At 45.0% G+C, this 24193-nt stretch overlaps 2 pseudogenes; both read left to right on the forward strand.

Annotated features, from left to right (window-relative positions):
* LOC144388867 (trace amine-associated receptor 13c-like) lies at nt 1–7219 on the forward strand (annotated as a pseudogene).
* On the forward strand, nt 7072–8589 carry LOC120834478 (trace amine-associated receptor 13c-like; annotated as a pseudogene).
* Nucleotides 8590–24193: the final 15604 nt, after the last annotated feature.

Below are 24193 nucleotides of genomic sequence, written 5' to 3' on the forward strand. Positions count from 1 at the left end.
CAAAAGGGACCCTTCACCGAGGCCCCCGATGGAGGCAGGTTATTGTCTTGTCTGGAGGCACAAACACTACGGCACACAACATAAGCTTTAGTACAATCGTCATGTTTATACATGAAATTGACCTTTGCAGTCAGGTGTTTTAGGACTGTGATTACTGGGATATCCAGGATATCAAACGCACGCAACAATTAAGAATGTTCTGCATGGAAACTTGCTCAGCGAGTGATGAAGATGATGGCGTGGTGTGCAGTCCACTGAGGAGGGTCATCGTAATCCATCAGAGACCGACGCAGAGCGGCGGGGAGGGAGCTAAGAGGATGCGAGAGGGGTGAATCCGTCACACGTCTGCAGAGGATGGCTGAGCACGCATCGCAGCTCTGCTTTCCACAACTCCTCAACGTCTCCTGCAGGAAGCCCAGCGTGCTTTGGAACGACGCCGTGCTGTCTCTCGCTTTGATGTCCGTCTCTGCGCTCACTGTAGCCCTCAACCTGGTCGTCATCATCTCGGTCTCCCTCTTCAGGCAGAGTTTAAACCCTCAGCAGAATCTACAATTTAAGTTTCATGAAGATTGAGCAAGTTGTTAAACTGTACAGTCTTTGAATAATGAGTGTTTTAACGTTTTAGTTGTCTTACGTGTGCTTTTCCTCCTTTGACATGTGAAACTGCTCCCTATGACGGGTTAGAAAAGCAGTGAACAGCTACTATATATTAGGAGGATTATTATCTTTGAGTGGGTGGAACAGTTGAATATTGCCACGCCAGCAGCTTTTATAGAAATATTTGTCAAATATGATTTTCATGGTGACTAAAACAATTAGAAGTGAGTTTTGGTGTTTTTGGCCTGTGGATGTGAGGGCTTGTTACTTTAAAGACGCGTTTCTCTTTCCCACCAGGCACCTCCACACACCCACCAACATCCTCATCGTCTCCCTGGCCGTCTCTGACTTATTCGTGGGCTTCCTGTTGATGCCGGTAGAAATCCTCCTCAGAGTCTCCTGCTGGTTTCTCGGTGACCTCGTGTGTGCTTTGTTTAATTATGTTCCCTTCATCATTACGTCCGCCTCAGTGGGCACCATTGTGCTCATTTCCCTGGACCGCTATTTGTCCATTTGTGAGCCTCTCCATTACGCCACCAGAGTCACAGTGAAAAGAGTCAGATGTAGTGTGTGCACCTGTTGGCTCTGTTCTGTCTGCTACAGCGGCGTCTTAGCAAGCGATGGCGTGACTCCATCCGGCAGGTACAGCTCCTGCCACGGAGAGTGCTTGATTGTCATCGACTACGCAACAGTGACCGTCGACCTGGTTGTGACGTTCGGTGTCCCCGTCAGTGTCATCGTAGTTCTGTACATGAGAGTGTTTGCCGTGGCTGCGTCCCAGGCACGTTCCCTGCGCTCGCACGTGTTGGTCGTCACCCACCAGCTTCCTGTTGGTCGAAGAGCCAAGAAGTCAGAGCTGAAAGCAGCCAGGACTCTTGGTGTCCTCGTGGTTTTGTTTCTCTTTTGTTTCTGCCCGTTTTACACTGTGTCTCTGGTAGGTTACAGCCAGCTTACTAACTTATATGTATCCATTGCGCTCTATCTGTTCTATTTCAACTCCTGTCTGAACCCTCTGATCTATGCATTGTTTTACCCGTGGTTTAGAAAAGCAGTTAAACGTATTTTTACTCTGCAGACCGGCTCCTGAGAGGCCAACGTTGTCTGTAAACGTACTGCAATTAAAGTTTTTCATTCAACCTAAATTCCAATGATGTATTTTCCCCAGTAAAGTGTATAAAAAAACAGTAAGACTTTGTGAATCTGTCATGCAGACAACTATCATAAGTCTGAACAAAGTTTCCCCCGAAAGAGGGAGGTTTTCAGATTAATAATTCAAATACAAGTAAAAGGACAACAACGTAGGGTAAGAAAAAGGTTAATACGTGTAAATTCTTAGGTTTAAAGTTGTCCTTGGGTTTTGTACAGAGTTAACAGAGTTATGTAAAACAGGAAAATAAGTACATCATTATCTAAAGTTCTGCTTTGACGATGTAGCTGGTTTGGAGGAGAAGCTTTATTACTGTATGACTGGTGTGTTGTATATGCAAAAAAAACACATCTTGTAAAGTAATTATTCATATGAAGAAAATTTGAAATAAATGATGTGTTACCTCAGTATTTTAATCATTTTCAGAATGTACATTATGTCCGTTTTCCATTAATGTACAAAAATATGAAGCTGTTGACTGGATTTTTCCAGGACAGGAAATAAGCAAAGCAGTAGAGATAACGAGGTGCATCACAGGCAAGTTGGTGGGACCAACCAAAACTCAAGTTACAAATTAGATTCATTTTTTTCTGCAGACAGAAAATGTTTAATTAGACATCTACTGTAAGTAGGAATGAATGTGTTGTGGCTGATGGCTGACATGGATTATTGTCACTGCTTTCTGCCACTAGAGGTCACTGTTATCTCTCTCTGCACAGTGAACAAATACCTGCCACACTTCACATCATTTGTTTACTGGAGGGCCTGTTTTCATTTCAGTCCTGAGACAAGTTGTCTCCTGTCCAAGTCTGTCCTCTGGCCATTGAACCAAACACCCCATTCTGGCACAAAACAAAAAGAGGGAGAGTGCAATTTTGATGGATTTGCTTTTTTTACAGCGAAAGTTACAACATGTATCGGTCAGTTTGAACACTGATATCAGCTGAGGTTAGTGCAAGAATAAAAGCTGTGTTGAATGACATGACCTTCAGAGGGAAACACTCCGGGCCAAAAGGGACCCTTCACCGAGGCCCCGATGGAGGCAGGTTTTTGTCTTGTCTGGAGGCAAAAACACTACTGCAGTTTCTTCAGGCAGTAGCGGAGTGTAAACTTTTAGTTGACACGTGTTCCTATTTGTTTGGTCACATATCGCACACCGCTTCGCTCAGTTTGTGAAAGCCAACTCTCTTCATTTATGCAACGTTCTCGAAATACAGCTTCCTTTATTCCGTGAGTATCACCGTACCAATATACAAAGCGTATATGTCACAATATTGTCCTATACACGGTCAAAAAACTGTGCGGCTCCGCTCCGCCACTGTCCTTTACCAACCACCGCAAAACCTCTCATCACGTACAACTGGGTGACGTCAGTCCGCAACCCGCGTGCATTTTTATACACAAACAAATGACAGTGACCCCCACAACGGTGAAATTAGACACACACATGATCTGATTAACTGAACATGCAACTGCAACACAATACACATTTTGGCTCCTACAACACCGGCCCCCAATTGTTTTAAACAATTAACATTGTAGAGTGTAGAGATCATCACGGTCGAATAATCCAGGTGGTAATGCAGGTTTTCCCTTTAGCAGCAAGAGATGGTTTGGCGTCAGGGCTTCGTCTCTTCCCTTCTCAGAGAAATCCACCAAGTCATCGAGTCTTGTTACTGAGATGCAGTTTGCTGAAACCTTACATGGTTTTCCCCTTTGTTGGCGAGCAGTACTTTCCTTTAATGGTCCGTTTACAATCCACCCCAGCCTGGTTCTTGCGGCGTAGGGTCCATCATTGACACTATTCACCACCTACCATGGCTCCATGGCCTTGTGTGCGTTAGCTCCGATGAGCAGTCCCACTTCTGCATTGATTACAGTAATGCTCACGTCCTTAAGGTGAGACCATCTTTTCAAATCTTCCTGACGTGGAATGTTGTCCTTGCCTACAGGTATGTTTTTTCTACTAAAGACGTTCGGGAGCTCAATGAAATTGTTCTCAGAAGGACCACTGACTTCCAGACACCTTGTGAGTGTCAACAGGCCTTTCGCCGCCCATCGTTCTTAATAAGATGCTGGTTCTCCTTCCGCTGGCTTTAAGTTGGTTTAGTAATGTCTCCATGCAGAAGCGGTCTGTACTTCCTGGATGAAGGAAGGCGTACGTTTCTACGGTTTTGTTTTCTTTTGTTGCTTTGACTCGAACAGGAACTATTGAGAGTATGCACTCTTCTTTCCCAGCCCGAGTGACTCCACATTTTTTTTTCTGCACGTACCATTGCACTAGTGACTGCAAAATCCAAACTGTTGTCCGTATTGGCGGCAGGTTTGCTTTCCTGTTCGATTGCCACGCAGAAACTCTATTTTGTATTTATGTGTCTTCCCTCTTAACCCGTTACATGAGTCTAAACATGCATGGGTTTGTCGTAACAGTATCTGATGGAACGCTTTGCATTCTTTGCTCACCGTCCTCTGTAATGTCTTCAAACGTGTGGTCAATGTGCCTTGCACTTGTTTTAAATGTTTTCTTGCTTCTCCAATCCTGTATCTTAGTCTCTGCGTGCACCCATGGACCTGATTTAATTGGTTGGCCATCCCTTATATCCCCAAATATTGGATGCATAGCGATTTTTGATTGTCTACGGATAAAACCATCAAGGTCTTTAAAGTTTACTTTTATGTTCTGCTGTTCCTGAATGTCACAAACCATTTGCCTCCATCTTTCTCTCAGCTTGTAAGGCAGCTTGGTGGCCACGGCTTTCATACTGGCAGAACAATTCATTTCTTCCATGTGGCTATTGTCCATCATGGCGTTGCAGCATCCAGTAAGGAAAAGTGAGTAGGCGTTCAAGGATTCCCCGTCCTCAGGTTTAATAGGAGCCCAATTTAAGGCTTTGTCTATCAGGATCAGACGAGTTGTTTGTAGGGAATCAAAAAAGGTTTCCTTACTTGAAGAGAGCAGGAGGATTCCCTAAGGCTGGACAGTAACTCAAAAATATTTCTAGACAACTAAAAACAAGTTGTGGGCATTTAACAAGGTAACTAAGGGTGTCCCAAAAAAGAGGCGACAAAAGATCTCAAAAACCAAAAAGGATTAACAGAGGTAGCGCATCTAGAATCTCACATGGCTAAGCTCCAGGTGGCAAGTTCCAAGAATCGGCAAACACAAAGAAACTCAGGTGGCCTTTTAAAGGCTAGAAAACAAGGCAAAGGTGAACACAATGAAAACAATCAAGACCACACACATGTGACAGGATAAACTGGATCACTGAGGACCCCACATGGTCCTTCAGGGTACTGCAGTCCTAAACCCTAACATTTGTCTATGTAAGTTCATGCTCATTTCCAAACTGTTCTCTGAGAAGCTGCTTGGCCGTATTATATCCTTGCGCGGGCTCCATGTGGAGACAGCTTCTAGTTAGCTCTCGGGGCTGCCCACTAGTAAACTGCTCCAAATAGTAGAGCCGATCCTTGTTGCAGAGTTGATCCTTTATGGTGCTCCATCATTAGTTCTGAAATGTTAGCTTGCTGCTGCATAACGCTACATAATGTCTCCACAACATTGCTGCTAATGTCAGCGTTCCTGTGCTGCTGCACCGTACGACCATATTTGCTTAGCTGTGGGTTATGGGGATGGACTGGACCAGTCTCCCCATGACTGTGACCCGCATGCCTTTCTTTTACGTCCCTTGTTCCTTGTGTTGACTCTATAATCGACCTGTGCCCAGATTCAAAGTCTTCCAACACTTTAAGCTTAGCATCTGAAGTTGCTAAAGCAGTGTTTAACTCCAACTCCTCTGTTTTTGCCTTTAATTCAGCTTCCTGCCTTTCCAATTCCTGTTTTTATTTTAATTCGGAAACCTTAGCTAGTATTTCAGCCTTTCCACCTCTGCTTTAAGGCGGATAGATGACACTGTGGATGAGACAGCACTACCACTTTCAGATGCGGGTTTCCCACTCTTTCTGCTGATGGTAGACAGTATTGCAGATATCCTATCTGATGGCTTGATTTCATTATAATGTAATAGATTTGCTTGTTCATCACGTTCATCGAACACCTTCAACCATCTTTCAGTTTTAACAATGAAAATGTTTGCCTCGTGTTCTTTAGGTTTAAACCAACACTGCTGGTCTTCCATAAATTCCTCTTCAGTAAGGAACCGTTTCAGAGCATAGTTTATCTCAACAAAGTCACCAAACAACTCCCTATAACCATTGCTCAGTTTTTATGCAATAATGCTATGGTAATGCTTTCAATTTCCCTCCTTTTGCCTGTGAGCTGAGCTAGCTTACTCCGCCTTTGCTGTATTAGTTTATTCCTTGCCTCATCTACAGCCTTTTCTGTCATTTTCACTTGCCTTTTACTTCTGGCTGCCTCTGGCTCCTGTTGGTCCATTATAACAATCCAATGAGTCCTGCACAGTATCACTTAGCACAGTTACTGCACCTTATCCATGTGCACAGCTCCTGTAGTCGCACTACCGAGTAACGTTCCGCAACCATCGGCGCGATGCAAGCTAGCTTAGTAGCGTTAGCTTACCAGAGTCCGTCCGAGACTACAGGCTGGTAACTTGCGTCGCAGTTTCCTCTGGTGATCGATAATCCAATATTATCCCGGCGTTTACTTTTCCGCGAAGAAGTTTTTTCACTTGACATGTGGTTTCTTCAGGCAGTAGGGGACCGTAAACGTTGAGTTGACGCGTGTTCGAATTTGTTTCTTTTGTTTGTTCTGTTTATTTTTTATTAGCAAATATCTGTTTAATATGACATCTAAGTAGGAATGAATGTGTTGTGGCTGATGGCTGACATGGATTATTGTCACTGCTTTCTGCCACTAGAGGTCACTGTTATCTCTCTCTGCACAGTCAACAACCTGCCACATTTCACATTATTTGTTTACTTGAGGGCCTGTTTTCAGTTCAGTCCTGGGACAAGTTGTCTCCTGTCCAAGTCTGTCCTCTGGCCATTGAACCACACACCCCATTCTGGCACAAAACAAATAGAGTGCAATTTTGATGGATTTGCTTTTTTTACAGGGAAAGTTACAACATGTATCAGTCAGTTTGAACACTGATATAAGCTGAGGTTAGTGCAAGAATCAAAGCTGTGTTGAATGACATGACCTTCAGAGGGAAACACTCCAGGCCAAAAGGGACCCTTCACCGAGGCCCCCGATGGAGGCAGGTTATTGTCTTGTCTGGAGGCACAAACACTACGGCACACAACATAAGCTTTAGTACAATCGTCATGTTTATACATGAAATTGACCTTTGCAGTCAGGTGTTTTAGGACTGTGATTACTGGGATATCCAGGATATCAAACGCACGCAACAATTAAGAATGTTCTGCATGGAAACTTGCTCAGCGAGTGATGAAGATGATGCCGTGGTGTGCAGTCCACTGAGGAGGGTCATCGTAATCCATCAGAGACCGACCCAGAGCGGCGGGGAGGGAGCTAAGAGGATGCGAGAGGGGTGAATCCGTCACACGTCTGCAGAGGATGGCTGAGCACGCATCGCAGCTCTGCTTTCCACAACTCCTCAACGTCTCCTGCAGGAAGCCCAGCGTGCTTTGGAACGACGCCGTGCTGTCTCTCGCTTTGATGTCCGTCTCTGCGCTCACTGTAGCCCTCAACCTGGTCGTCATCATCTCGGTCTCCCTCTTCAGGCAGAGTTTAAACCCTCAGCAGAATCTACAATTTAAGTTTCATGAAGATTGAGCAAGTTGTTAAACTGTACAGTCTTTGAATAATGAGTGTTTTAACGTTTTAGTTGTCTTACGTGTGCTTTTCCTCCTTTGACATGTGAAACTGCTCCCTATGACGGGTTAGAAAAGCAGTGAACAGCTACTATATATTAGGAGGATTATTATCTTTGAGTGGGTGGAACAGTTGAATATTGCCACGCCAGCAGCTTTTATAGAAATATTTGTCAAATATGATTTTCATGGTGACTAAAACAATTAGAAGTGAGTTTTGGTGTTTTTGGCCTGTGGATGTGAGGGCTTGTTACTTTAAAGACGCGTTTCTCTTTCCCACCAGGCACCTCCACACACCCACCAACATCCTCATCGTCTCCCTGGCCGTCTCTGACTTATTCGTGGGCTTCCTGTTGATGCCGGTAGAAATCCTCCTCAGAGTCTCCTGCTGGTTTCTCGGTGACCTCGTGTGTGCTTTGTTTAATTATGTTCCCTTCATCATTACGTCCGCCTCAGTGGGCACCATTGTGCTCATTTCCCTGGACCGCTATTTGTCCATTTGTGAGCCTCTCCATTACGCCACCAGAGTCACAGTGAAAAGAGTCAGATGTAGTGTGTGCACCTGTTGGCTCTGTTCTGTCTGCTACAGCGGCGTCTTAGCAAGCGATGGCGTGACTCCATCCGGCAGGTACAGCTCCTGCCACGGAGAGTGCTTGATTGTCATCGACTACGCAACAGTGACCGTCGACCTCGTTGTGACGTTCTGTGTCCCCGTCAGTGTCATCGTAGTTCTGTACATGAGAGTGTTTGCCGTGGCTGCGTCCCAGGCACGTTCCCTGCGCTCGCACGTGTTGGTCGTCACCCACCAGCTTCCTGTTGGTCGGAGAGCCAAGAAGTCGGAGCTGAAAGCAGCCAGGACTCTTGGTGTCCTCGTGGTTTTGTTTCTAATTTGTTTCTGCCCGTACTACATTGTGTCCCTGGTAGGTTACAGCCAGCTTAGTAATTTATATATGTCCTTTGTGCTCTATCTGTTCTATTTAAACTCCTGTCTGAACCCTCTGATCTATGCATTGTTTTACCCGTGGTTTAGAAAAGCAGTTAAACGTATTGTTACTCTGCAGACCGGCTCCTGAGAGGCCAATAGACTGTAAAGGTACTGCAATAAAGTTTTTCATTGCATTCAACCTAAAATGCAATGATGTATTTTCTTCAGTAAAGTGTGTAAAAAAACGGTAAAACTCTGTGAATATGGCATGCAGACAACTATCATAAGTCTGGACAAAGTTTGAATGTGAGGGAGGTTTTCAGATCAATAATTCAAATACAAGTAGAAGGACAACAACGTAGGGTAAGAAGTTTAATACGTGTAAATTCCTGGGTTCAAAGTTGTGCTTGGGTTTTCTTGGAGTTTAATGTAAAACAGGAAAATAAGTATATAATTATCTAAAATTCTGCTTTGACATTGTAGCTGATTTGGAGGAGAAGCTTTCTTATTACTGGTGTGTTGTTTATGCAAAAAATCACGTATTGTAAAGTAATTTTTCATATGAAGAAAATTTGAAAAAAACTCTGTGTTACTTCAGTATTTTAATAATTTTCAGAATGTACATTATGTCAGTTTTCCATCAATGTACCAAAATATGGAGCTGTTGACTGGATTTTTCCAGGACAGGAAATAAGCAAAGCAGTAGAGATAACGAGGTGCATCACAGAGGAGTTAATGGGAAACTTTCACCCAAAACTCAAACGTTAAAATTAGAATATTTTTTTCTGCAGACAGTAAATATCTGTTTAATATGACATCTAAGTAGGAATGAATGTGTTGTGGCTGATGGCTGACATGGATTATCACTGCTTTCTGCCACTAGAGGTCACTGTTATCTCTCTCTGCACAGTGAACAAATACCTGCCACACTTCACATCATTTGTTTACTTGAGGGCCTGTTTTCAGTTCAGTTCTGGGACAAGTTGTCTCCTGTCCAAGTCTGTCCTCTGGCCTTTGAAGCACACACCCCATTCTGGCACAAAACAAATACAGGGGGAGTGCAATTGCAATGGATTTGCTTTTTCTCTACGGACAGTTACAACATGTATGCAAGACTTTCAGGTAGTGCAGCACAACATTTCCTTTAAAAGTTTATGATTTATACATGATTTATTCAGTATGTTGTTTCCTTACGTTCACATATGCAAATGTTCAGGGCTTCAAGTTTTGGCATGTTTTATCGGGTACTTAGGAACACATGATTAAATAGTCAAAAACATACCTTTTAAATAAACTAGAATTTCAAAGTAACCAACTAACTTAGCAGCTGATCATCTGTGCTTATTGTTGATGTGTTGTGTCAGAAAATGTCCAAACACGCCTACAGCGTAATAACCACACTTCACACATAATCCTCTGCGCACTATGGAGGCATTCTGTGACTCGACATGTCTGGAGCTGCTGCTGATCTCAGTCTGCCTGCGTGAGGCCTGCTGCCAGCCAGGATCCAGCTGTTTATTGGGAAGAAGGCGTGAGGCCTGCTGCCAGCCAGGATCCAGCTGTTTATTGGGAAGAAGGCGTGAGGCCTGCTGCCAGCCAGGATCCAGCTGTTTATTGGGAAGAAGGCGTGAGGCCTGCTGCCAGCCAGGATCCAGCTGTTTATCGGGCCGGAGGCTCAGCGGGCAGAGGAGAGCTTTCGCTGAACGCCTCGGGGTCTCGGTGATGACGTATTGGACGCCGTGCTCTCTCTGGGATCAATGGAACTGTGGGGTGCTCACATGTAACTGCTCGCTGGATGAAAATCTAAAACGGTAACAAGAAGATCCCCCAAAAAATAATGCAGCTGTCCTCTCTGGGGGTGAATCACAAAGGGCAACAGTACACAGTGTCCAAAAAATGGAAATAAAATGGATATGATTCTCTTCAATTCATTTTCCATTGTCAGATTTATATTTATATTTTTCTTTCTGCTTTTTATTGCAGATGTTCGTGTTGGGTTGCTAATGTTGTTGCATTTTACAACTCATATGAACAATAAATACATACAGCTGTATGAAGAAGATCAATAACCGCACAAGTGAGCATCCATTTTTACACAATTTAAACAAGCTGGCCTTCTTTTATGTAAAATATTTCCAAAGCTACAAAAATCTAGGTTTAAAAAGAAAACAGAAGAAAATACAAAAAGCCCACAAATAGGAAACAATTTTCACCTCCGACCACATAAGTCATTGCTCCCTCGCCCACTCTGTCCTCGCCGCTCCTCACTTCCTGTAACAACGACAGGGCCGAACATGTTTGTGAACAAGGCTTCGTTGTCATTTCAGGCGGAGAGATGAGGGAAGGGAGAAATTGTGTCAGGCTGACAGGTTTGGATGAGGATCGGTTCGTTTCATTCATGCCAGGGGGTGTCTGCAAACACACACACACACACACACACACACACACACACACACACACACACACACACACACACACACACACACACACACACTGCCACCTTACCCTCAAATGGAGGGGAAGCCGTCTCTGACCTTGTCTCCCTCGGAAAAGACACAGTCCATTTTGAAATGAAATACTTGAGATTCTGAATGAATCCCCGGTTGTTTCAGCGCCCCGTTGGTATTTCACCTCACACCTGACACCCGAAGAAAAGGGCTACGTGTGAACTGTCGAGACGCAAGCCGGGCGACGATCCCAGCATGCTGTCGACCACAGCGATGTAGGCGTTGAAGGCCAACGCCATGAAGAACGCGCGTACATCCGCGGGGGGGCACCTAGCCGTACTCAGCGGCCTCAGTGGGTTGCCGTTAGGCCGCATTGTGTGTCTGCCATCACAACTGGCGCAACATACAACATGGAACCGTTTTTTTTTTTTTTTTCAATCAGCTCAGCGCCACTTTGTGTTTTACTGTTTCATTGCCGCCAGAATCTTTTCTCCTCTCCCTCAATGAATCGCCATTGTGTTTAGTGAAAGTGAGAGGCGGGTCGAGCCTTTGAAGTGTGAACGGGAGCCGGAACATTCCAATCAGCAGGGCGTTCCAATTATGAACGGAGCCTGCTGGGTTACAGGAACCTCTGGATTCACACCGCCACCGACCCCGGGTCAGACAGACCTTCCTCCCTCACTCGTGCGGAGGCAGACTAGGAGCCTCGTGGGCACTTTTACAGCGAAATGAGATTCTGTAGAAATACATTTGAATATTTATTCATGCTGGTCTGTGACACAACATCGTTGTTAGCTTTTATTTTTTATCAGGAGTGTGCCGTTTGAGTGAGGTCACACAACACGGCAGAAGAAGAATAACGGGATGAAATGCATATTAGATATTGGAGGTGAAGATGTTTTGTCTTGATTCTCACAAATGGTATTTGCATGTGTTGAAAGTTTATGCTGCTGACTTGTTGTGGTTTAAAGTTTAGTTTTCCCTTTAACGTTTTGATTAAAATGACTGTATGACAGAGCTTGTAGCTCAGTATAACTAAAATGTACGCGTTTGTTTGGTATTGCAGTAATGGAATTGCTTTTCGGTAAGGTATTACTCAATGTTACTTTCTTTTTTTGTGGATCTTGATTTATGCAAGAATTCATTGTCAGTGTTTGGATTCAATAGTTTTTCTTGTGTGTGTTTTGGTGTTGTTAGTGTGTTTCAGATTGGAACAGTTGGAAAAAGTGACCCATATGAAAAGTTTGGAAAAAGCAAACTCATAGAAAGAGAAATGAACGTTGTGGAAAACTGTAATCATTCTCACTTTCTTCCTGCTGGTTCTCAGAAGGAACATCTTCTACCCTCCTTCCACCTCCCCCACCGAAATGGATTTCGTCGGTGACTCCACACCAATCGGCTCGTTGCAGAGAGTCACATCTACTTAAACCTGTTAACTCACGGCCCCCATATGACCTTCTGAACCCGTGGACTATCACATTCTTCATCGTGCATTTTCATGCACTGCTGTGTTCTCATTTTCGCACCTTTAGGCTGATGCCTTTGAACGCCCACCTTCCTCTTTGAACTTCAAAACACAGAAATAATCCAATTAGCTTCAGCAATTGTGAAGCCTTGATATGAGCGAGTGCGAGATTCACTCTTGGTCTCGGAGCTCACCGTCTTTCTGTCGGCGAACAAAAGCGGTGGAACCAGGTCACCGATCACACTGAGCACACATCCATCGCGGCTGCACAAAGCGGACAGCTCACCTGCTTCTGGTGCTTGCAGAGTGTCCCACTGGGACTCGCGTTCAGTTGCTTCGGCGCTCGTGAGCCGCCTACTTCCCGTGGTTGCAGGTTAGCATGCTAATCGGCAGTAATCAGAAAGCCAAATTGACAGCGGTGGTATTGCCGTTGATTCTGCAAGTCATAAACCAAAAGTAGTTTACAGCAAAAGGTTCGACCAGTGTGGAGCTGCATGAAAAAAAAATCAAGAGTGCACTGAAGTTATTACAATTCATCTTTATTTTATGCTAAGCTAAGCTAACCAGCCAATGGCTGCAGCTTCACATGAGAATCTCTTCCTCAAAAATATTTATTTATATCCAACCCAAACAATGTCTTTATTCAGGAAACAGCAGAATCAGGACATTCACTGAAAAAGACCGAGCTCCTCCTGAATAAGATTTGAGACGTTGCCGCTAGCGAGAGACCTTGATGGATGTCGGCGTTTCGTGTCTCCTCGACTGAACCGCCTCTGCCTCACGGATCAGAAGTTCTTTGAAATCCCCGGAGCTGAATCCTTCTCCTGTTGAAACAATGAGTGATGCTGAATGTGAGAGACGCGACCCTCAGAACCTCTTTATACACTCGGGTTTGTCAGGTTCAACAGTCGACATCAAAGACCAGCCAAATGAGAACAAGGGATTATCAGAGGAGGACTGTGCAAAATGACATCTGCTAATGGCAAAAAAAGGATAAAGAAAAGAAATGGGTGGATATTTGAGAAAAAAGTTTGCTGTTTGTGATCAGTTTGGAGTTAACTTTTTTTTACCAGAGATTAACCAAAAGTAATACCACTAAGTAAAACTAGTAAGCACTTCATGGTTACTGCTGTGTGTAGGTAGGCACTGGCTAATCTCAGCCAATCTTTCACAATGATGCTTTCAGGGAAGCAAAGAGGAGTGCGAAGGCTTTTGTCATCACATTGAAGAGGGTTTTGGGAGGCAGGTTGCAATGTAATGAATAGGAGCTTCATATTAAGCAACCTCAAAATAGATGGATGCATTTGAAAATGAATGAACGTAGGTGGAATGTTTGTAAAAGGTATAATAGGAGCTTTAGTCTCCCACACTGAAGTCGAATCTTTTAAACCTTGAGTATATAAATATTTAGAAGGCTGATTATTTGTCTTTGTTGGTTGTTCTTAGAAGCGGGGAAAAAGCTCAGTCTCATTTTCATGTTGGTGGAGCACGAGGGCTTGTTGTTGGCATTGATCAGTTACATAAACAATTAAGGCCGCAAGCAGCATCGGCCCGGCCCTCGGACGCCTGATGCTGCCATGCATGCCAGCGACCTTCAGAAGCTGCTTGCATAAGTTTAGAAAAAAAAAGTCAAAATATATTAGGTAAAAAAAAATCCAAATGTCTTGGGTCGAAAGGAATGGAAATGTAAATAAAAGTTTAAAAAAATTGGGTTGTAAAATATTTTGATAAAAAGAAAAAAGGAAATGTGTTATGATGAAAAATGTTGAAAATAAAGTAAAAATATGTTGGGTCAAGAAAAGTAATAATAGAGAATATTAGTCCAAACATATATGTAAAAAAATATTATGGAAAAACAAATCCAATTTTTTTTTGCAAAAACAAACTTATAAAAAGTGTCAAAATATGTTGTATCAAAAAATGTCATGGAAAAAATTAGTAACAAATATTAAGTAAAAAAAGGGTGAAAAGGTACGCTCCGTGATAAAATAAAATGGTAAAATGTTTTGGTTGGTTATCAATGAAACAGAAAAGTCTTTTACAAGTTCATTGGTCCACATGTTCTAAACAGAATAGAGAACCAATAGTGACTCACAGCACATTTGGTAAAGAGTTTCACAAAATGTTAAATGAAGGAAATTAATTACAGGCAGAGAGTCTAAGAGGCTTTTTTGTGGAACTGGCAAAGCTGGAGATGTGTGTTGAGTTTCAAGTAAATCAGACATGCTGGGCGAGGGTGTATAAGGTTTGTTCATCAGTGTAAACACACAAATCCAAGTGAGCTCAGATTTACCAGAATAAGACCAAGTACGATGTCTCAAGTCCTCATTTAAAGTCAACTCCCTGCAAAAAAAAGTCTCTGAACCGCTCGCAGCTCACTCTATAACCTGAAGACGCAATAACTGAGCAGTGATAAAGATAATCTCATTGTAATGTGCACAGGTATCCGTAGTCATAAGGAATTCAAAAAGGGTTTTAAAATATTAATAAAACTCCTACTGCCGTGTGGTGTTCTTTTTTAATCAAGACATTCAATGAACAAATCTTAAAAAAAAATTTACCAGCTGTGATTTGATGTTCAGCACTTCAGATTGTTCAATTTATTGGTGGCAAAGTGTAAATTAGATGAAATGAAACCTTGATTCCGTCTAACCCTAACACCTCGGTGTTTGATCACAGCAAGGTCAGATGATGTCGTCTCTGTGTCGAGTGATTAGATGAAAAACCCTGCAGCTCTTTGATCAGACGCCGTGCGTCAAGGCCTCGTCCTGCTGCGGGATTGCCTTCATGTCAACACGGCTTAGTGTACCGCAGCGCGCCGCCTTTAACCCCTCCGTTAAACCCGTCGGACTCATGTCAAAACAGCTTCACTCAGAAACTATAGCTTCAGCTGTAATATTTTTCAATATATCCATTCGTCAGAAATGAAGCAATTTGCGGTCAGATGGATCATGAGTTCAGACGGGAGCAAGAAAGTTCCATCAATCAACTTTGTGCTTCTCCACGAGTGGCGGATTCACATATTGACGTCAAATATTCACTGTTTTTTAGCTCCGGTTTTGGTCTCCACCAACTCCTGAGGGGAATGTCTGACCCTTCAGCTGCTAAATGTTCCACCGTGCTTACCGGGTGGTCTCCTGCTGCGTCGGCCCGCTGTTTACCTCTGAGAAGGCCGTGCATAGCGGCGTGAAGAGAGGGAAGCAGAACAGTAACGTTCGAGGCAGAGCAGACGAACAATGAGCTGGACTCCGCGTTAAAGCCACACAAAACTGAACAGAAAAAATATATTTCTACGAAAAATGTGACAAAACAAAGCAATGCTCATGGTCATTGCAGGGGAGGGACACTGAAATACAGACATGCTGTGCATGGCAACCAGCGTGCATCTGCTGACACGGTTAATTGTGACTGGCAGAGCCGTGGCTCTAAAACAGGTCACATTGGAAGCACTTGGCCTCCTCTGCCAAAGGTCAAACAAAGATGGAGGGATAAATCACTATCATATGCTCTTTAGCTTTTTATTGTTCTGCATTGGTAAAAACCTGAGACAGCAAATCCTTCCTTCCTGCATGGTGCAGAAGTATGACACAGGACTAAACAATATGCATTGAACACACTACATTCCCTGCGTGCTGCTCTTCTCTAGTTACACTGCGTCATCCACGGTTAGAGCGTGAGGCGCTCATCGATGTTTTCATGGATGACCGACCTTCACAAATGGAAAGTTTGCAGCATGTAGGGGTCATCCGGTTCATGGCACCATGGATATGGATGTTTTGCTGCACTGATATCCTCTGGTGTGACACTCCGCTGATGTTAACACAGCAAATACACTTCGCCGCAAAAAGTAAAGCCACATCACAGTTTGTACATCTTTGATCCACAATTACTGCTCTCCATTGTTAATGTTCACAGCCAAACACAATTTTGTGCAAGAGATTGAAAGAGATAATAATAAATAAACTGAATGTGATTAAACTACAGAGAAATTGCAAAAAAAGCCTTTGAGATTCAAGATTAACAGTTTAACAGTTATTAGTTTAGTAGAATTACATGTCTCCTTTCTTCTGTTGCAGACAAGTTGTTTAAAAAGACTGGATGAAAAGACATAGGCCTTTACATAGTATGTGTTAAAGTACTACACATGCTTTGTAGTTAAGAAATAAAACCCTGTGTGATGGAAACTCTAATCTTATAAAGTTAAACTGTGCAGCTGTGCCTGATCAAGCTGACAGGACGGGAGGAGGGGAGCTGATGACACAGAATCACCTTGTCTGGAATACTTCCTCTTCACTTTATAGCATGCTGAACTTTACTGCGGCGCTCTAATTGCTTTTTTCTGTTCTCCGGGATCACATGAGTCGAGGAGAAACGTTGGGGTTCAACTAAATGAGTTAGATAAAGTAACTAGTTATATAAGCAAACATTGATACCCACCTCATCAGATGTCATATATCATATACCAATCACACCTGTTGCAGACACACGTTATTATCATCAAAGTCCTTTGCTGGTGAGGATCCGTGTAGACTCACTCGCTCAGCGAGCTCTCCAGATGGCAAAGGTCAGCAGCTCGACCCGCCGGGTAACTGGATCTCGCTGCCGGAACGCTCATCCTTCTGCTGCGAGGAAAAACACAAAGATCCACCCCGAGAAGATCCCGAAACCTGCTGGTCAGCGACACCTGAGTCTCACCGTGTGTTTGATCACTTGTCTCTCAGTGTCTTAAAAGCCTAACTTTAAGATTTATTTTATTGTGTTTCCATCTAGCCTCAAAATATGTGCTGTTTTTGATTTGCAACACTGAAAGAACAGGGATGACAAACGGAGAGGAAGGTTGTGCTGGATGCACGTTGACAGCTCGGCATATTTAATACAGCATATTTGTTTGTGGGAGACAGTTTGCATATATTCACTTCACATTCAAAGGTCTTGCTGTTATTCTCGGTCCCGGTTAACGTGACCGTAAACAAAAAAGTATTACATGGCAACAGAAATAGTCTTTTGAGTTAATGGGTTGTAAACGATCCCATTGATGCGCTTAACGACCTCATACGGGCGAATGACATCACTTTCCTTATATTTCAGGGCCATTCCTCATAATGCAGAACCTCCCGCGCCGATAATCGATAGCGTGTAGAGTTTCACAGCTCGCCGCTGGTCGGGTGAGCGTTTTGAGCCATCAGACTGGAGGATCACTTTCACCGCACGAGATCATCCGATTCAATCTCCTCTTTCCTCACTGAATTTAGCAAATAGGTCTAAAGTAATGACATCACCACTGGTGTTGTGTCCTGGGGGTTTAGCCACCTCAAAGATTCAAAGCTTTTCCAGAGGGACGCACTATAAATATTTCAGTTTTTACGCTTCATCCTCTGGGGAGTAGGAATGTGCACTCCCGTTTTTCGTGCGTTTCCTTAGCAGCAAATGGCCTACGACGGCGTTCGGTTGTGCAGCATAATGACAGCTAACTGCTGTTGAATTCTGGACGTGCGAGAAACCTGCAGCGCTTTGAAATCCCGCTCTGCTGCACTGCAAGTCCACCGCTAAAGTAAACACATTCATTCCCCTCTAAATAGACTCCGGGGCCTCCGCATTAGGATGTCTGCTTGGAATACAAAATGAGCCTCAGCTGCTGCGATGCAGGTAAACAAAAATACACACACACACACACACACACACACACACAGCCCTGCTGTGATAAGCAGCAAATCCTTTTGGAAATACAACCGTTGTTCATTTCACATGCACATCTGCAGCATGCTTTCTCACTGTATGCACACGAACCCCGGCAGAAACCAGCCCTTAAAAAAAAATCACGTCTCCTCTTGGATTATCGGGCTGTTGGTTGACCAGACATGGTTGCCTGGCAACCCCGTCTGAGGCTGCGAGTGATGGGATCACGGCGCATTCGTTTAGGAGAGACCAGCGGGTTTGGGTTGAGGCAGAGAGAGAGAGAGAGAGGGAGAGAGAGAGAGAGAGAGAGAGAGAGGGAGAGAGGGGAAATCCTCTGTCCTCCTTGGCTGAAGATCAAACACACACCAGCTGATGAGAACATGAAGCAAGCCGAGGATCTTAACATGTCACCATGTAATCAACAGCCACAGATTAGCGGAGGGCCCGGATGCGTCATTTCACACTGGAGCGGCCGTCTGTTCCTCACCGATGACCGACATGCAGCTTCATCCCCACGTCGGGACGTGAAAAAAGGACACTTTGGCCCAATATGTTCAGCGGCCGACTCCCTTTTCTGCACAAAACGATGCGTTTTGCAGCTCAAATTGCAGCCCAGATTTTTGTCACTCATATTGTTGTTTGTTGAAAACAATCCAGCTGTCATTTGATCAACATGTAGTGACGGACTGCTGTCAAGCTGTGGAGCAGTTGAGTTACAAAACCATGCAGAAGAGTTGACGAGGGCCGGAGTGAGCTCAGCGAGAAGCACCGGGGCGCCTGATGGAGAGGCAAACACTAAGAATCAGGAGTCCAAATAGTTGTTGGTTTTAATATTCTGTCCTTCAACTAACATCTGAATCCACTAACTGATCCCACTAGGACACCGGGGACCGAGGACTTCAGTCTTTATTGGCACTAAACCTCCTCTTGTCATCAAGTCAAAACAAAGGGAAGTCAATGGAAGGATGGAGGACAACAGAAACAGCCCAGAGTTAGAGGCAGGTATTGTTGTGCTAATACGGGACAGAATTACCCGGGTTTAAAGGGGGGGGACTCCCACTGAGTTCATCCCCCCCCTGCAGCAAAATACACCCCTCCTCCCCCCGAGAGCTGCAGGTATCTGTCTGCCTGCTGGTCCATGTGACGAGGAAGACGCAGCCATTCGGGCCTAAAGGCCCCGAAAATAGCCACTTAAAGGTTTTCCTGATGTATTAAATTATTCGGATCGATGTTCTCAAAGCGAGAAAAAAAAAAGGACAAAAAGTCTGAGATTTAATGACTTGGTTGTCCCCTCGAGACCGAGGTGTCCTTTTCAGCAAGAAGTGTTGGACACAATAGGAGGACTCGGCTGGAGAGTCTCACCAGAAAAGGTGTTTACGATTCATCCTCTGGGGACCATGAATGACCCTGTGACACTGCAGTGGCTCAGATATTAGGCCACATCCACACTAGTGTTTTTGTGACGCCTGCATAGGGGAAGTTGCGCTAAAACCATTCCCGTAAATCGTATGTCTAAACAGTAGGAACGTATTTTTTTTCTTTCTTCACACAACTTTTGTTATTGAAAACAAAACTCGTTTTAGCTTTGGGATTTTTGGTGATTAAACGTCTCTGCAGCCAACAGAAAAACAGCCGAGCCAAGATGCTTGTTTGCGCTGCTTCAGTCAATCAGTGGCTCCTTCTGGCTTCTGTAAACCACTGAAAAAAACACAGCTCCTTACAGGAAAGACGTTTGTTCTGCCTTCCGTCCCACCACATCTAAGGGCAAGAGCGTTAACAGCTGTTCTGACGGTGTGCACTTAAAGGCGGGGTGAAACGACGGAGGCGAGGGGACCATTAATTCACGTTGGGTCGTCTTCTTAGAACCGGTCGGCCTGGAGAGGGAGGCGGCGGCAAGAACACTTGTGGCTCACTTTCCCTCCCTTATTATCTACTATCTGGCAAATGCTTGTTGCGTTAGACGGAGATGGAGTCCAGAGGGCGTCTCCGACCCGCTTTCTTTTCGTTTTAAATCCCATCGGACGCACTCACAGACGGCGGTGTGATGTGATAACACTGGAAGCAAAACCAACAAACTGAAACTGCGCCTGGCTCTCCGTACCCGAGGGATTACCCGGCACGGCCGAACCCCGCTGGGTCCTTCAGGCAGGTACACATGAGCCCTGTGTGTGTGCACACCTGGAGAGCCTGTTGGTTCAGAGATAAACCTGTGGAAACACGCCGGGAGGCTGTGAACTCACGCTGAACAACCCCACGCTTCCGCAGGAGGAGGAGGAGGAGGGAGAAGCTCACACGCTGTGTTGTTTTTTCATTTTACGTCTGTCAAACAACGCGTGCTCGTTGTTCATTTGGAAAAGGGTCCTTGTGAGACTTCCCAAAGCTGCAATATACAAACGCTGCAGTAATGTGTGTCAGGAAAAATCCGTGTAATGCTTCTTCATTTTCATGAAGCCATGTTCTGAATGAAATATTGAAGATAAAACAGTATTTATCAGTATTAATCAAACGGCAATCGAAAGAGGAGCTGGATTTTCTGCTCAACAAGTCGCCACGTGTGAAAACGCGTGTTTCAGCGCTGCGAGCGGCTGCACGGGAGCAGAAAGGAGACAAACAGGAGGACGGCAGCTCTTCGCAGGGCCGACGCGGCCGGCCAGCCGGTTTTGCAGCCTGCAGCTGCGGCGAGTCTCCCGGGAGACGGCGGGGAGTTTGGAAGGAAATCAAAAACATCGCCGCCAGTGATTCATTTAACACCCCCCCCCCCCCACACACACACACACACAGACACACTTCCCTCCCAAAACCCTCCCCCGCCGCCCTCTGCTTCTGTCTCTGTCAGTCGACCTCTTGACCTCCACCCCCCCCCCAGCTCTCTCATACTGTAATCCACAGCAGTTTGGTTACATGTTGCTTCTTCTCTTTGGCTCAGATTAGATTTTTAGGCCGTTTGCAGATGAAATGTTTATTGGGTTTTAGGACAGAGCAGCTTTTTTCACCGTGTCAGGGTCACAGGGAGAGACGGTGGTTACGAGCTGTTATATCGGTCAGTTCATCCAAATCTCAACAAAATATCTTCTCTCTCTTTCCAGTTCGCACTGGTTTCATTTATTCACTTAACTTTTCATTGACTTAACTATGCTTGTTAATTAATGTCAGACTTGACTTGGACTTCCATTAATTATCTTGAGCTTTAACTCAGACTTGTGTAATTACTTACTGAGACCTAAATGCTTAACTATGTCGTTTGCTAGCGTGTATTTTCTACTCACTTCGAGCACGTCTGCCCCCAGAATGATTACGGTCAGATTCTCAAAGTCTGAGAGAGCCGCGACCCCCCCCCACTGTTATATCCATCCCTTGTGCATTCATCTGCTACTCACACGCGGTTTCTCGCGCGTCCCGCGTCACATTTCACGCGTCGCCGTGAGAAATGTTTAGATCAAAGCAGCAGCTGACATGTGTAATAGAAACACGTGGAAAGCGAGGCATCATGGGACATGGGAGAGCGTAAAGATAGATCCGAAGATAAACGGATATTCACAGACCCGTAGCGCCGCTTTCACAACAAACCATGTTTTTAGCAAATACAGACATCTTTTTGACAGAAGCTGCTGTCGTTGTGCAGACGTCCGTTAGTGATGTGAACTCTCTGTCGCGTCGGCCCGGGGACGCAATCTGATGAAAAGCCGCTGACACACGGCGAGCAGGACAGCTGCGTCTTCCTTCCTACACGGCTACTCAAACAGCCAGCAACGCTTCCCTCGCCTCTCAGAATGGACCTCATCAAGCACCGCAGACGGGACCGGTTGCACTGAGGTGTCGATGTTTGAATTCTTGAAGCCCTTCCGTCGTTCTGTAACGGGGCCGAGCCTCGTTTTGCTGCATCCCAGTGAGGATCGATTTCCACCATCTAAAGAATTCTTCCCATTTAGGTCTGTAATCAAATACCTCCATGCCCCCCCCCCCTTAGACCTCCACTTAACCATCGGCCTATCTATAGGGTAAGTGGAATCTTTCAGGCCTGTGAGGGATGGCGAGCGTCTCCGGCCTCCTGAATATGCGCTTGTCCATCACCCACATGACCTCCCCATCGGCCAATCAAAGCATCAGACGACAGCTGGCGGCAGCCGCTCTCGGTGTGGAGTGGAGTGTTGTGCTGTTCGGGCAGTGATTGGGGATGGAGGTGGGGGGCTTTTAGAGGGGGGGGGGGCTTTTAGAGGGCGAAGCGTTTCTGAATAACTTCAATCCAAAGCCGGAGTTGCCGTCTGACAATCGTTGTTTCGTCATTCTCCTAAAGTATGCAGGGCGACTCCCCGGACAGGAATTATTCAATATTAGAACATTTTCCCCCCAAAGGTGCTTCTCTGAGGCAGTGGTTGAGGTCAGACTCTGATATTCCAGGGATGTGATTCATCATTTACGATTTCTAAATGTATTTAATGACTTTTTTTTCAACCTCATCACTAATTAGATTGTTTAATGGACAATCAGGTGACAGCTATGAAATTACCTGTGTCATTGGCTTGTTTTTTTAATTAGTAGTCGCTTGGATCCTTGTTAACTGATAAATAACCAAAATATGGTTAATTATTTTAGCTAACAAAACTTAAGGTGAGTCAAAGGATAGAAATAGCACAGGCAAAATGCTGCATATCATAAGTCGAAGGGTTAAAAGTGAACTGATTTAATCCCAATAGACACCAGTCTGGCCTGTGAATGATCTTGGTCCAGTGCAGCGACGCTGCTCAGGAGACGGCGACGTTGTCTTGTCTGAACATGTCTGCTGAACGGCAGATGGTGAAATGCCTGTAACGCTTCATTCAGCTCACCGACAGCCGAACGCATTCTCATAAAACCGTTCTATCACCAATAGAACATGGACATTGCTTCAAAAGTCACTGCCGTTCTGTACATTTGAAATATGACAGGAAAAAAGTGATTAATCCATTTGAATTATCACGGACCTCCTACCTTTGGACACAACCCCCCCCCCCCAAATAAAGAAGCGTTAACTGACTTCCTGTGTATTTGTTTTGTGTTGCTGGACCCCTGGTGAACCACTTCCTCCACATTCAACAGGTTCCACCCGTCTGTTAAGACGGAGAAAGCAGATAAGTGGAGACCTCCGGCCGCTCTGCGGGGCAAACTCACCCCCCATCACAAAGCGCTGTTAAAGAAGACGCTAAGTGCCTGATTGTCTTCACGATGTCTTACTCCCCTAAAAGACAACAGGGGGAAGTTTATTTAAAGTTGATCAAAGCGGTGGTTCACTGTGCTGCTGGTGCGTTCTTCCAGTAAGTGTTTGGGGTTGTTTAGAGCGGGAAGTGGTGAGCTGTGAGCGCGTGGGCTGCAGGTAGCGATTTCTCAAGAACACGCGTGGTTTCCCTTAAAGACTCGCTCGTCTCCTGTGCTGCTCCCCCGACGGCCTTCCCTGCGTCTGAAACCGACCCCCCTTTCGCTTCGAATATCTTCTCGGCGACAACAAACCTTTCAGCAGAGCTCGGGACTGTTGGCACTCCTCGGCTGGGGAACAAGTCAGGACCGGTGTGTGTGTGTGTGTGTGTGTGTGTGTTATTGAACACACATGTGCACACAGGCCTTCGGTGACGTGGCCTCGCGTTGCAGAAGTCTGAGTCATCGCTTTCCAACGGCCGGCCGCGCATTGGTGCAACATTTAGCTTCCTGCGACGTCATCTTCCTCCCCCTCAGAATAACTGGAAGGAGAGACGACAAACACAACAGTTTGGACACTTTAATTGTTGCTTACGTGGCGTAATCGTGTGTGTAACTGGACACCAGCAAAAGAAAACAACCGCCACTTTTTTCGTCAGCTGCAACCTGTAGGTGACAAACGTCCTCGACCGCCGACACAGATAACAAACGAATGGTGAAATATCTCTTTAAAGTAGTTTTTGTCTTCGCTCACAGCAAGGTCAGAAGGCCAAACAGCGGAAGCAACGGGCCACCAAGTATTGTTGGAATCCATAAAAGTTTTCAAAACTGGACTAAAAGTGGAGAAAACTCTTGTTTTCATGCACATTTACATTAAACCTTTGAACGGTGTCCATTGTGACCACTTTGTATTATATTGCATCGCAATGGTGATTAAAGTGATTAAAGTGCTCAGCAAACCCCACTGCTGTTTAAAGGGGGCGGCCATTTTCTGGTTTTAGATCCTCCAGCTG

This window comes from Gasterosteus aculeatus, chromosome 16 (assembly GCF_964276395.1).
Source record: "Gasterosteus aculeatus chromosome 16, fGasAcu3.hap1.1, whole genome shotgun sequence".
Lineage (NCBI taxonomy): Eukaryota > Metazoa > Chordata > Actinopteri > Perciformes > Gasterosteidae > Gasterosteus > Gasterosteus aculeatus.